General features: G+C 40.6%; 1 pseudogene; it reads left to right on the top strand.

The window, feature by feature from the left end:
• Window positions 1–9,803: 9,803 nt before the first annotated feature.
• LOC121133332 lies at window positions 9,804–11,389 on the top strand (annotated as a pseudogene).
• Window positions 11,390–15,016: the final 3,627 nt, after the last annotated feature.

Genomic DNA, 15,016 nt, shown 5'->3' with positions numbered 1-15,016 from the left:
ACTGACCAGGTGTGGCCCGTGGTCTATGATAGATACTCTAGCCTTTATTCTAATGTATTTTGATGCAACAAGTGAGTATTATTATTCTTTCAATGTTAAAATGGTTGACATTAGTTGGAATATATTATTGTGTGAGACAACTTGATTTGCTAACGTCAAAATGCATCAAAGGAAAGAACTTTGAAAAGAATTTTCCAATCTTACCATGCTAATGCTACTTATACCCTTATGCAATTTAATGTCACACTTTACATGTTTCATTGGTGTATAAAAAACCACCAAGTGGAAAAAATCCATTAAATGATTCAAAGTGGAAAACTCAACCATTATAGTTTATCTCCAGAAAGATAATACTAAACCTTATCTATTTACATTTAGCCAGGGACATATAGTTTTATTGCTTACAGAATAAAAACATAGAGTCAAACTAATGATGAAGCTGTTTAAGTTTCCCTTTGGATGGGTTTATAGTCAGCCAATGTGGAGTTCACAGCAATAGGACATAACAACCCACAGGAGAGGAGAAGTGATGCAGAGAGAGAAAAGTGACGGTTTCTCTATAAATAAGCCATCCAATTGTAATAAGAAGATGGTATTTTCACAGGTGACACTGTCAGTGGATAGTGTACATGGATGTTTTCTGATGATGTAATCCCTGGAAGAGTTATCCTTTTGATCAGTTTCCAGATAAACCTCGTTTCCTGTTGGTGGGTGTACAGCGACTGCAACTTAGTTTTCCTTCCTGGGGTGACAAAATATCAAACAAAAGCAACTTAAGGAAAAAGACGCTCATTCTGGCTCACAGTTTTAGAGGAATGGTCCATCATGTCAGGGAAGGCTTAGAGCCTAGACCAGCTATGTCTGTAGGATGCATCAGTGTCCTGTTAATAAGAGGGAAACCAGAAGGCAAAGAGTTAGACCAGAACTACACATGTATGTGACCTTTAAAGGCTTACCTCTAGTGACATCTACCAGCCAGGTCTTCCAAAAGATTCACAGTCTTCAAAATAACATGGGAAAGGCTTTTCTAACTTCTCATGCTCCCTGTGTCCTTTGACTCATAGCCACTACTTCCATCTTCAGAACACCTCCTTCCAACCACTATTTATCATAATCCGTTAACATCTTCAGCCTCCTTCTGACAAGGGTATGTCTAATTACAGTTATTATATACAACAGTCAGAATAATCTCCTCACCTAATTCTTAATCTCACTTGTCAAGTGTCTGTTTGAATACAGGGGTCACCTTCAGGGTTACATAGAACCTGGGTTCCTAAGAATACATGTTGCTTCCCTGAATATACACTCTGCATCCCAAGGATGTATTTACCTTGTCATGCAAAATCCCTTCACTTCCTGTTGCTGAAGCACTGGAAAGGACGCCATGTTGCCCAAGAAGTAACATGCTGGATTATAGGTAGCCACATCATTGTGACAGAAATGGGCTAAGAGAAATGGGTTAATAATTAAGACAAAGCTAGCCAATAAAAATCCTAGCCATCAGTCAACAGTTTAATAATTAATAGAGCATTTGCTGTGCTTATTTAGGGCTGAAATGGCAGCAGGACCTGGCAGGACAAGAGAACTCCTCAACGACTTCCATTCCAATTTACATAAAAATCTCAATCCATTTCAACTAATCTTCAACCATGTATGAGAGCTGAGTGTAAAATGGGGCCTTGAGACAGTGTCCTTTTGCTACAGTTCTGGCTTCCACAAAAACAAAAAAAAGCGCCTCATTTTTCTCATTAATTTTCTCTCTAAATTTTCACAACTGTTTCATACACCTCTTCTATCTTCTTCATCTGTTTACCCTGCCATTTCTTCTTCTCAAATTCTGTCCTTCCATCATTGTCCTGGTTGTGACTAACTTCCTCTAGAGCCTAAGCTACTTTGAAGTTTTTAACTGACTTCCCTGTCTCTAACTGTCATCATCACACCAGTCAGGAAGCTTCTGAAGTGGGGCAGACAACTGGGATGAAATCCTGAACTGAAATACTAGGAATAAGACAAAAAGGAGAAGACATATTTCAGAGTTCTAAGAGAATGTATCTGAAGTTGTCTCACTGTACACACACTTGAAAACGTGTGATGGTGCCTGTGAAAACTAACTGTATCAACATTTCATTATACCGTTCAAAACGTTGTGCTGTATACATTGAATGTACGTGTGTATATAATGTTGCCAGGCATAGTTCAATAAGACAAAAATTTTTAAATGATAATGATAATTAGGAGGAAAGCATGATAGCAAACTGCAGGTGTCAGGGAGAGAGGGAATGGAAGAACGTAGCAAAACACCTCAATGTCCAGCTTGAAAATCTACATGCGCAGCATGTTCTAAATTAGGACCAGGAATATAATGTAGGATGAAGCACAGGGGATGTGACAGACACATTTGTGGTGAGTCTGTAAATCCAGTAGAACATTCAAGAGATAACTTCTGTAAGTGTTGGTTTCTATGATGAATCAAACCATGTTACCATGACTGCGATGAAATCAGTTGAACACCTGAGAAACTGTAGGATAGACTTGGGGGATACGCATGTGCACAGCCTTTTGCTCTTTTGCCATGTCTTGTTAGCAGTAAAACACTTGTTTCAGGGATTTCATGTCATGTCTAGAACCAAGGGACCATACCAGGAAAATTAAGCCATCTCTTCACTCAAGTCGAGGGTGAAGCGAGATCTGAGGAAATAATGAGGTACATGCAAATTGAACCCAAGTCTTCAAAGACGTCAGGATGTTTCTGATCCTTCTATAATTTAACTACTCAAGATTGGGTATCATCTTCATTTTCCTAATAAAGCTGTTCTTTAATCTTTAAGAAAAATGCAATAAGCACTTGCTTCTGTTGTTCTAGAATTCAAAACAAAGATCTGAGATAGAGACACTGATACACAGTTGCTCATCTTCAGAATGTGGGTAAAGTCGTTAGCTTAAAAATAAGTCAACTGAGGACAAGTGAAGAGTAGAAAAGGACAACTGGAAATACTAAGAATCTACCCCACATGTAAGGTGACTGGAAGACCTCCAGGAATCAAAATGATACAACGGAAGGAAAATGCCAAGGAAAGAAGGTAAGAATATATGGTTACACAGCCCCACTGCCTATCTCCATGGGGCAGAGTACTTCAGAATCCATCAGCCTTTATGGTATAGAGCAGTCAGAATCTCAGTGTAAGGGATTAAAGATTCCATAGATGGTAAGAAAGTAAGTTACAGTATGTGATCAGGAGAAAACATTAACAAAACTTCAAGATAAAAATAAGGAAAGAGATGAAAGATTAAGAAAAGTCTGACCACTTAAAAAACTTATTTTTCTTTTTAAGATAGAAGGATTCACATTTGTGTAGGTAATAAAAGGGGTTTGAAAGTCAAGGAAATACTTGATTTTTTAAAGAAAGGAAATAATGGGTAAGAGGAGTAGAAAAGGATGATCTCTAATACGAAGAGAATTCTCTGAACACAAATGCAGACCTATGTTTCTGCAAAAGAGCATGGAGAGATGATGTTTTAATATTAGCTTGAATCTCAAATACTAGATGAACTCCTGCCTGACAACCATGACTGTCTCTATGAAGTAAAGGAAATATCATTAAATCCTGAAAATGTGGGTAGTTATGTGTGGTTTCAGAACCAAGGTCTCTGAATGGAACTAGAGTATTTGATTCCAAAAATACCTAATTGCACATTCCAGCTGGAAACTTACCATTGTGATGTTTTACTCCAGCTTTTTCTATAATGTAGAATTGCAAGGTTTTCTGGAAATATGGGGAGCAGGAGTTCACATGGAGAAGAATATCTTCAGCAGCACAGAACTCTCCCTACTGTTTGTCAACTACTGTGATGAAATGAAGAAAATATGGGGAATTCCTTCATATATTTGGATCTCCCGAATCTTCTGTATTTTTTAATCAGAAATGCCCCATATCATGAACTTCACTAATTGTTAGAAATTAAAGATTAAAATCAAAGTACCTAGTTTAGAGAACAAATTTTCTTCAGAGTAGCTGCTGGAAAAGTAACCAAGTACACACCCAGATAGAGATACTTTTTTAATGAAAAGTGCATCAATTTTAGTCTCAAACATATTGTGGGTGCAACTCAACAGTGACACTAAGTCCATAGGGCATGATAAAAACAATCTCACCTTCTTAACATTAATTTACTCATCTATAGCACAGGAGTCAGAAAAATGCACCTTGATCAGTTTGCATAGGTGACAGAAAGATGAGAAACAATATATAGAGAGAGTTTCAACAAACAGCACCCATTAATTGGGACTATTTTGTGCTTTGTCAGGGAGAGTGACTTAAAAAGCCAAAAGATAAAACATCCCATAGGTGAGGGTTACCATCTAGAAAAGGAAGCCACACAAGCCAAAGATAGACATCACTCAAGCCACACTTTTAGCCCAGGGCCAAACTGGTTTGCTGTCTGTTGTTGAAGATGAAAGAAGAGCACTCTAAAATCCTGATGTGAATTGCAACTGTGGGTGTGACAGCCCAAAAGCCTCACTCTGTTAAATTGTGTGACTGCATAGTGACACCGGTTCACCGGGATAATGCATAGTTTTCATTCCCACAGCCAATTTCACTCAAAAATCACTACATTCTCTCCTCTGCATTGATGACTTTGAAAACAAGCAAAGTAAAAACCACTGTTTTCATGTTATGTCACTGTATATTTTAATCATTGCTAGTTTTGAGAAAACCGGCAATTCCTCCCGAATGCTCAAAACGCTTTATCTTCCATTAATGTCCTTGAAAAACCCTGATGTCTAAAACTCAGCAAGAAATGTCTCTATGGGAGGACACTGGTATGTTTTTCCTAAGGGAACCGAAGCATAGCCTTGAGACCACCCTCCCAAGTGGAAGATGGAAAACATCAGGAACGGGGCACCATCCAGCACATTTCCACGGTGGAGCTGTGAGAAGTTTATTTAGCACAGGTGTTTAATTATGATGCATTAGGGAAATGGGTGACGCTCAATGGCCCTCAAACGCAAGCCTCCACCTGTGAAGTGGCCGTCCATTGGTTTGTGCAAGGCTCATATTGGGAAAAGTCATTCTGCTCCAGCTCTGCTCAAGGGCCATTCTTGTCTTGGTGTAACCAAGTTCACTGCCAGGAAACCACAGGTTTTCTCCACATGAGCGGCTCCATTATGCAAGTTTATAATCTGCATCTGGGTTGTCTCCCCTGGAATTAGACACTTCTGAAAGCAAGTGCAAAGCAGAATTACTCAAGAGGTCCTGCAGGGAAAATCTCTCCAGGTACCTTCCATGACTGAATTTGTGAAAAACAAGGAAAACAAAAATGCTGGTCAAATGACCAAGGAGATCATGGTAATTCACCCTGAAATAATAGTCTGTTCTCTACTGCTAGCTTTGTCCTTCGGAATGCTATTTATTGACTGAAACTGACAAAAATACTTTTTAAGTATTATCTCAAATTAAATTTTATCGGAAAGATATTTTGCAATAACTAGCATTGATTCTGGAGCTGAGTGAGTTTATCAAGGAACTTTACATTGTCTCATACCAAAGTCAATGTTTATCTTGTCCCTTGATGTGTGACTTTCTGAGACTCTGCAAAAAATTCTAGAGCCAAGAGAGTGTGAGTGAACAGTGGAGTGTGCACCATTTGTTTCCTGAATTCCAAAGCCTACTATCTACTCATTCTCCCTCAGCATATTTATTTATTTATTTATTTATTTATTTATTTATTTTGTGTGCCTTGGTGTTTTGCCTGTATGTATGTCTGTGTGAAGGTATAGGGTCCCCTAGTTACAGATGAGTCACCTTTTAAGTGCTTGGAATTGAACCCATGTCCTCTGGAAGAGAAGTCAGTGCTCTTAACTGGTTAGCCATCTCTCCAGCCCCACATATATTTCTTTGATGTTCATTTCATACCGCTATTCATAACAAGATACTTAACAATATGCACCTCTTTATGGTTATATGGATCAAACCCAGTTCCTCTCACATACTAGGTGAGCAATCTATAAATCTCCATTCCCAGCATTCTTAAAAGGAATACTAAGTCCACCAGAGATATTTAAGGATAAAATTTATACAGTCAGGCTTGACCAAATTGAATATTTAATATCTATGGGTTTTCTTATACATTAATTGTACTTCTGTTTTTAAAGTCTTGCAAACATTCAGAATGGCTGCATGCTAGTAGTAATTTTTAAAGCTCAATGCTGTTACATATGATGAACACTGCTTGTAATGAACATGTGATGTAATAGCACTTTTTAGTGGACGCACCTAGCCATTCCCTATCTTTGGGGATTCAGAGAATGTGAGGTTCAGTACTGGGGTCAGTGACATGCTACAACCATTGCATTCTTCCAGGTGATACAGCACCAGTTTTTCCTCACCTCAAATTCTTCCCCATGACTGACAGTTTTGTCCATTCCTTCCTGGGGCTACTATTGAAATTCCTTTGTACTTGTAGAAGCAAGTTTGCTGGTTCAAGAATTTAGTTTTAGCTCTGCCTTTAAGACTCGTCAGCAGCAAATTAGGATAAGGAATCCTAATTTATGTCTCAGAGGCCTTGATGGGAGGGAGAAGTATTTTTATTTACATTCTTGCCCATAAAGTGTGTCAAGTCAAGATGATGAACCGCAGCACACTACTGTACAATTATTAGAAAATTCCAGAGGGAACTGTGAAATATGAGACGCAAGGGCAAATGGGGATAATGCCAGCTAACCCTAATAAGACTCCTAGATTTTGTGCAGCACCCGGGAGCAGTGTGGAGGGGAGCAGAATAGACACTTGACTTTCTCTTGTTGACAGTTGTGTACATATTATATACATATTGCATTATATAAAATAGCACAACTATTCCAAATATTTCTATTGCTATATAACTGATTAACACCACAATATGATTAACACTTGGGAGGCAGAGGCAGGCGGATCTCTGTGAGTTCAAGACCAGCCTGGTCTACAAGAGCTAGTTCCAGGCCAGTCTCCAAAGCCACAGAGAAACCCTGTATCAAAAAAAAAAAACAGAAAAGAAAAAAAGTGACTTAATCCTTTGTTTTGTTGACATCAGTATTATGCATAGAGAAAGGACTGCACAGTGAATGCTCAAACTATTACAGAGAATCTGCAATTGACTGTATCATATATCTGTTCACTGTCTGATCTGCTATGCATACACACATCTTATTTACTGAAGCATCTAAAAGTAGACTAGAGACTTTTAAATCTTTGTGATCTTTATTTCCAGTTATCTACATAGTGTTTTGTTCACTAAGTGCTAATACCAGTGAATTTAGCTTTTACTGCAAGGATATACTTTTCAAGTATGCAGTCTGGTTGAATGAAGGTGTTTCATTTATTAGATAATTTCATGGTCAGGACCTTCAAACAGATGAAAGGTGGTGGACTGGATAGGTTTGTTTTTTGTTTTTTTCATATTTTGCTTATTTTCAGTTTCCTGCAGTGAACAAACACATTGTTTGGAGGTTGGTACTTTTGTGATTCATAGCAGACTTGCTTTTTTTTCCCTAGCCAGGATTTCTTTTTTTTCTTTTATTATTTTAATTTTAAATAGCTTGCTTCACATGTCAATCCCAGTTCCCTCTCCCTCCCCTCCTCCCGTACCCCCCCCACCATCCCCTCCAGCCTCCCACCCTATTGCCACTTCCTTCCACATAGGGGATATCTAGAGTTTGTCATTTCACTCAGGGCAGGGTCCAGGCACTCCCCTAAGAGTCCAGGCTGAGAGAGCATCCCTCTTTGTGTTATGTACACACGAAGTCCGTTTGTATGCCAGGGATACACACTGATCCACTGCCCAGGGCCCCATAGGTTGCCCAGGCCTCCTCACTGACTCTCACATTCAGGGGATCTGGATCAGTCCCATGCTGGCCTCCCAGCTGTCGGTCTGGGGTCCAAGAGCTCTCCCCTGTTCAGATCAGCTGTCTCTGCTGGTTTTGCCAGCCCATTCTTTGCCAATTTGCTCATTGCTCCTCTCTCTCTGTCACTGGGTTTCATGGGTTCAGTTCAGCGTTTAACTGTAGGTGTTTGCCTCTGCTTCCATCAGTCACTGGATGAAGGCTCCAGGATGGTTATAGACATGAAGTTCATTATCAGAAATGGGCATTCGAGGTGGTCTCTCCACTATTGCTTAGCTTGCCAGTTGGTGCCATCCCTTTAGATAACTAGAGGTCTCACTAGTGCCAGATCTGTCTTCTAACCTGATTCCCTCTTCCCCCTATTCTACCCCCAGTCAATTTGACATGAGCTAAAGTCATCTGAGGAGAGAACCTCAATTGGGACAATATCTCCATAGTATCAGGCTGTAGGCAAGTCTATAGGACATTTTCTTAGATAGTGATTGATGTGATAAGGGCAAGTGTATTATGGGTGGTTCATTCTTGTGCTGGAGGTCCTGGATTCTACAAGCAAATAGACTGTGCAATTCACGAGGAGTAAGTCAGTAAGCAGCACCCCTCCATGTATCAGCTCCTGCTTCCAGAGTCCTGCCCTGCTTGAGTTTCTGTGCCAACTACTTTTGATGATGAACAGTGATAGAGAAGTGTGGTTCACAGTGTTTCATTGTAGCAATAGAAACTGTGACTCAGTGGGGATAGAGAGGGATTGGTTTCCATCTCCACTCTCCATAGCAAATGAAGTATAAGTTAATCACACTGAGGTGAATTCAGTTGCTTTCATGTTTCTGGTTTTACTTCATCCCTCTCCCCTAGGGGTGAAATAAAGTCTCCATCAGTTTCTTCCCTGTGATGGAATCACCACCACCACCCCATGCATTATCCCTGTCTGATCCTTGGACAGCTTCCCCTTCTATGTCAGGACTGGCTGAGAAGTAACTACGAAGATGCTTTAGACCCAGAGGGCTCTGCACTTAAAGAAAATTTTGTCCTGCTCCCTCACCCTACACACAGGACTCTCACACCTCAGATAACACCCATGCTTCCTTTTCAAAATCTCAAGCATATCTCTTCCAGCCTAGAGGGTTTGGGGTTCACGTCCCATGCCAGGTAAAACAGGCTAGCAAAGCATTCATCCAAATTCATTGTTTAATCAAGGATCTGGTCCTCGAGAGATCGGAAGCACAGCAATATCTCATTCTGCTTCTCTTTGCACTTCAGCTGTGACCTTCATTTCCCTCCAGGCCAAAGCCTAGTTTAAACAGAGGAAAAGTAGTAGGATTTCAAATAAGTGAAATAAAATAAAACATCATGCTCCACAGTCTGTCTCTCCCTATTTTCACTGTGTGTGTCAGTATGTTTTCAACAGTAGAGATTCTCAACTAGGAGTGGGTTTACCCCTTAAGAAGGCATGCAACTGGAAGCATTCATTTTATCAGAACTTCAACTTGTGGATGTTGCTGACAGCTCTTACATAATAGATACATTAGGTACTGATCAGCCCAGGATGCACAAAACAATCCTCACCTCAAAGTGTGTTCCATAATTAAACTTTGAGAAGTTTAGATTGTGAAGGTTTACATTGGAAAACCTGGTCTAAATGGGTGCTTTTAAAACAGTGTTTCAGGAAGGCTGGGCCTCTTGGAAGAGTCAGTTCATAAGCTGTGTAGACAATTTTTCCCTCTTCAAATAGGATAAGCAAACATTGCATGTATGACAGAGCACAAAGAGTCTGCTGGGGAGGACACAGGGAAAAGATATGCAATTATATGTTTTAAAATTCAGTAGATGATCTTTTTTGTACTTTTTCCAAACGTTCCATAGAGTCCAATCTTTTTAAATATGACAGAATTAAGATTCTGTTTTGGAGTCTCTGCTGCATCCTCCTGCCTGTCGCCATGGCCGCCTACAAGCTAGTGCTGATACGGCACGGCGAGAGCGCCTGGAACCTAGAGAACCGCTTCAGCGGCTAGTACGACCTGAGCCCGGCGGGCCACGAGGAGGCGAAGCGTGGCGGACAGGCGTTGCGAGATGCTGGCTATGAATTTGACATCTGCTTCACTTCCGTGCAGAAGAGTGCAATCCGGACCCTCTGGACAGTCTTGGATGCCATTGACCAGATGTGGCTGCCAGTGGTCAGGACCTGGCGCCTCAATGAGCGACACTATGGGGGTCTGACTGGTCTCAATAAAGCAGAAACTGCTGCTAAGCATGGTGAGGCACAGGTAAAGATCTGGAGGCGATCTTACGATGTCCCACCGCCTCCAAGGTACACAGACCCTACTGAGGACCAGCTACCCTCCTGTGAGAGCCTCAAGGACACTATTGCCAGAGCTCTGCCCTTCTGGAATGAAGAAATTGCCCCTCAGATCAAGGAGGGGAAAAGAGTCCTGATTGCGGCCCATGGCAACAGCCTTCGGGGCATCGTCAAGCATCTGGAGGGGCTCTCAGAAGAGGCCATCATGGAGCTGAACCTGCCAACAGGCATTCCCATTGTCTATGAGTTGGACAAGAACTTGAAGCCTGTCAAACCCATGCAGTTCCTGGGAGATGAAGAGACCGTGCAGAAAGCCATGGAAGCCGTGGCTGCTCAGGGCAAGGTCAAGAAGTGACGGTGAGCAGGCAGACTCCTACCCTAACACCCTCCTCCCTGCCTGTTTACGTCTCCTGCACCCTCCCCCAACACCTGCCACACTGACTACATCTTTAGAATCTTAAGTTTAAGTTGTAGTTGCAGATGGGGACCCATGGCTCCCATTATCATTTAGTATTTTATCTCCTGCACCCACTCCCTTCATAGAACCCAGTCAGAAAAACACCTCTGGGGTGCAGGTTCTTGGTCCACATCCAGGGACTGTGCCTCTTACCAGGAGAGGTGAGAGGTAGTGATTACTTTTCTTAGTCCTGTGTTTACTAAGGGTCGGCTTTAGGAACCAGTGAGAAGCTGCAGCCAAGTTTTGTCCCAGTTAGGTAACTGGGGGCTGTAGCCATTCCAGTAGAAGGTGAAGGTAACTCACATGGTGATTTAAACATACTACCTTCCTATCTGATCCTAAAGGAGCTGCTGGCCCTGGAAGGTTGGGATCAATCCTGTCAAGTCTGTGTTGTTAAATTTACTTTTACAAAAAGAAAAGGATACATGTGTATTTATCAGCAGAAAAAAGCCCCTCTGCTGTTTCTAGTGGTGATTGAAATAGTTCCATGTGGTCACCAGAAAATAAGCCATTCCTCATATCAGATGGGATAAACTCCATGTCCTCGAGGGGCAGGAGTGCTTCTCGCTGTGTTAGGTTACCTCTGCCTTGCTTTGGAGAGGTGCAGTGTCCCTTGATCATGTCCAGGTTTTATCTTTCACTGTCTGAATCATGTTCCAGCTGCTTGGCCTTACTATGTGGGTTCAGAACTCGTTTTGGGCATAACTACTAAATCTCTTTCCAGATCAGTATAATAAAGGAGTGGTGTGCAATAAAAAAAGATTCTGTTTTCCAGTGGACAACAATTTAAAGACTTTATCTTGTATTATTCTATATGATTAGTTCAGAAAAGAAACAATCCTTCCCAATGAAAAATACAAAAATCATGATTTCAGAAAAGAAAACTTTAAATAGTTTAGTCACTATTCTTTTTATGTCCTTTGTACTTCTTTTCAGTTTTCTGCAAACCAGTATAACTGTGGTTACAAGTTGGTTAGTGGTGGCTCACTCCTTTAATCCCAAGCACTAGGGAGGCAGAATTAGGCAGATCTCTGTGAGTTCAAGGCCAGCTTGTTCTACAGAATGAATTCCAGGACAGCATCCAAAGCTTCATTGTGACACAGAAAAGAAAACTGTCTTGAAGAACAAAACAAAACAAAACAAAACAACAGCAAAATATCATGGTTACAGGCTGGTCAGTACTGTCACACTGAAGTGAACCAGTGCTACAGGACTCTTCACCTCCAAGCACTCAAGGAAACCCCGTCCTAACTCTCTGGTGGCATTGTTTGGTTGTTTAGTTTCTTTCTTTCTCATAACACTTTCTTCTCTGTCTAATGACCCTTCAAAGATTCTCGACCAAAACTGCAACACAAAGGCGGCCAGCATTGGCTAAGACTTCTTTAGTAAACCAGGGCAATTAGTCTTGATCGTGCAGCCTTGTTCAATTACACATTAATTTCACACCCAGATTCTATTACAGGATAACAGAGTCCTCAGAAATCAAAGTAATCACTTCAATCAGAATAATTAGCTGCTGGATTTCTGGGGGAGGGGAGTATTTAAAACTGCATCTAAGTGTTAATAACTATGAAGCGAAGAAGTCACTCAGTAGCTGTGCCTCAGTATGAAGCTACTCTCCTGACTCCTAACAAGAGTTAGTGCTTTGCAAGAGCTGGCCGCCTAGTGGGCTCTGCTGTTTCTGTCACTGAGATGCTGCAGTTTCCACACCTACACTGAGGAGCATTAACTATTATCACCAATGAGCTGCTCATAGAGCAGGCACTGGGAGGTTCAGAGAGAGAAGGTCTTAGCTATTGGAAAGCAAATATAGAGATTGGACAGGAGCTGGCTAACAGTAAAGCATGAGTGGCAGAAGGATGGTCAAGGAACCTGAATCTGAGGCAGATTAGATTGCAATTCTTCTCCCCGCCCCCAATTCCAAGGACCACCATGTGATGCGGTATAGTATTCTCACTAAGACAAAGGTACTCAGGTGGGCAGACCTTCCATTGGGCTGACCTTTCATGTCTCTTAAGACCCTGCGTCCTAGACCATTATGTCTTTGAGAGTTGAATCATTAATTCTACAGAGGCAAGATTGTAACTTGTTAGGAGAGAGGGGAGACTGTGGCCAGGAAATCTGGGAGAAAATAGTATATGCTCAGGAATCCACATCTGGAATGGCTCAGCTATTTAATTTGTCAGAATTACTAAGACTTGCAGTTCTCCCTTCTGCCTGCATAAACTAAAGAAATAATGATACAAAGGTAGGAGAAATCATAGTAACCCAGTGACAGAAAAACTGACATCATACTTAAGCGAGCACGATGTTCCCTTATCGTGTCATCGCTTTTTTTCCAACATTTTACTATTTGCATCTTCATTAACTCATTTTGTATTTTAAATTTTAAGCTACTGTATATTAAGTGCTATCTCACAAAGAAGGTCTTTTATGTCTGTCCCTTCCCTTTCAACACTTGTGGAAATCATCTTCTTTTCTACATTTCTAAGTATACAATAGTCTCGACCATCTCTCAGCATCCAGTGCGTGAGCTTTTCTCTCAGTCATCTCTTTCTTTCCACTTCAGTCTTTTATTTCACTACTAAATATTGATGCTCTTTGTCTTAAGATTACCCAATGAACTAAATTTTATCCAACCTATACCTGATCACCTCTGAACCCTATTATAGTCACAAGTGATGTGCACAAGTATATTCTCCTGCAAATCAATGTTTGGACTGCTAAGTGGGAACTAAAGCCAACTGCTTCTATAAACTACAGAAGGAAATATGATTCCTAGTGAGGACAAACTTCCAGAAAGACTCACATAAGACAACAAATCAAAACAGTGGGGAGGAGAGGAAATTAAAACTAAAATATACATCCATGCCCAAATGTGGGCAAAACACATCAAAATATCACAAAGCACATTTGATAACAAATCATCATGCCACACCCATAGCCTCACAACTCAATAATGGAAATGAAAGAAACTAGTCAATATGCCTTAGAAATAATTTAGAGTTTGACATTTAAAGAAGATCAATGATCATATAGAGAAGGCAAAGAAGCAGATGAACAAGTTATCAAAATGAATGAAAAAATGGCTTGGTGGGGAGAATTTCAGCAAGCATTTTGAGACAATGAAAAAACAAAAAACAAAAAACTAAGAACAAAGCAAACAAACAAAAGCACCAGAAAGCATCCTCAACAGTGAAAACCAAGGAGACAGAGCAAAGTTAAGACAGCAATACACTCACACATATAAAAAGAAAACAACAAATATGAACAAAGCTTCCCACAAGTCTGGCATGCATTCAAGACAACTCTTCTAAGACTCTGTGAGGTTAGAAGGGTGAGAAATAAAGTCAAGTGGTATATTCAGTTTATTTAGAAATTATACAAGGAAATTTCCCAAACCTAAAGAAAGAAATCAACATCCAAGCATAAGAGCTAAACTTTATAGACGTGACCAGAGAGTAACTTCTTTATGAAATATCACAATTGAGACGCTGTGTTGATTAGTATTTTGTCAAGTTAACGTAGCATAGAGTCATTGAGGAAAAGAAATACATACAAAATCGGGCTGAGCAAGCCATGGTAGTAAGCCAGTAAGCAATATTCCTCCATGGTGTTTTCTTCAGTTCCTGCCTCCAGATTCCTGACTTGAGATTCTGTTCTGACTTCCCTGCCTACTGGACTACAACTGTAAGCACAAACAAACCTTTTCCTTCCCGAGTTGCTTTCAGTCATGGTGTTTTTTACCACAGCAATGGAAACCCAAAGTAAAGCAGATGTCAAAATGATGAGCAAAGAAAACAATTATAATAGCTATGAGGGAAAAATATCAACTTAAACACAAAGGCAAAAACATCAGAATATTATTAGTTCTTTCCTAGGCTATATTAAAAGCAAGAAAAGCATTGGCTAATATATTTCAAACCCTGAAATTAACTGTGAGTTATACCCAAGGCAGTTCTAAAAGGAAAATTTTATAGCTACAATGACTCACATTTAAAAATCAGAAAGAATGGAGATAAATAGCTAATGATGTATTTCAAAACAGAAGATGAGGAGGAAGTAAATGCAGCAGACAACAAGAACTAATAGTATGGTGTTGGGGAAGTCTTATGCTAATAAAGCACTGTCTGGCCAATAGGAATCTAGATAGGTGGGGCTAGGAGTCCAGGAGGACTCTGGGTAGGAGAAACACAGGGTTCGAGATGTAACCGCCATTGGGGTAGGAAGCCTGGAAACCTCTCCGGTAAGAGACATACTTAGATTAACAATTATGGGGTAATTACTTAAGTCAGAGCTAGCCAGTTAGAAACAAGCAAGGCCAACAGCTTCATAATGAATATAGCTTCCTGTGTGTTTATTTGGGACTCATGCGGATCTAGAAACA

The sequence above is a fragment of the Mesocricetus auratus genome, unplaced genomic scaffold, assembly GCF_017639785.1.
Source record: "Mesocricetus auratus isolate SY011 unplaced genomic scaffold, BCM_Maur_2.0 Super-Scaffold_100021, whole genome shotgun sequence".
In the NCBI taxonomy this organism is placed as follows: domain Eukaryota; kingdom Metazoa; phylum Chordata; class Mammalia; order Rodentia; family Cricetidae; genus Mesocricetus; species Mesocricetus auratus.
The sequence above is the reverse complement of the archived record's forward strand: the minus strand, read 5'-3'. Positions and strand labels throughout refer to the sequence as shown.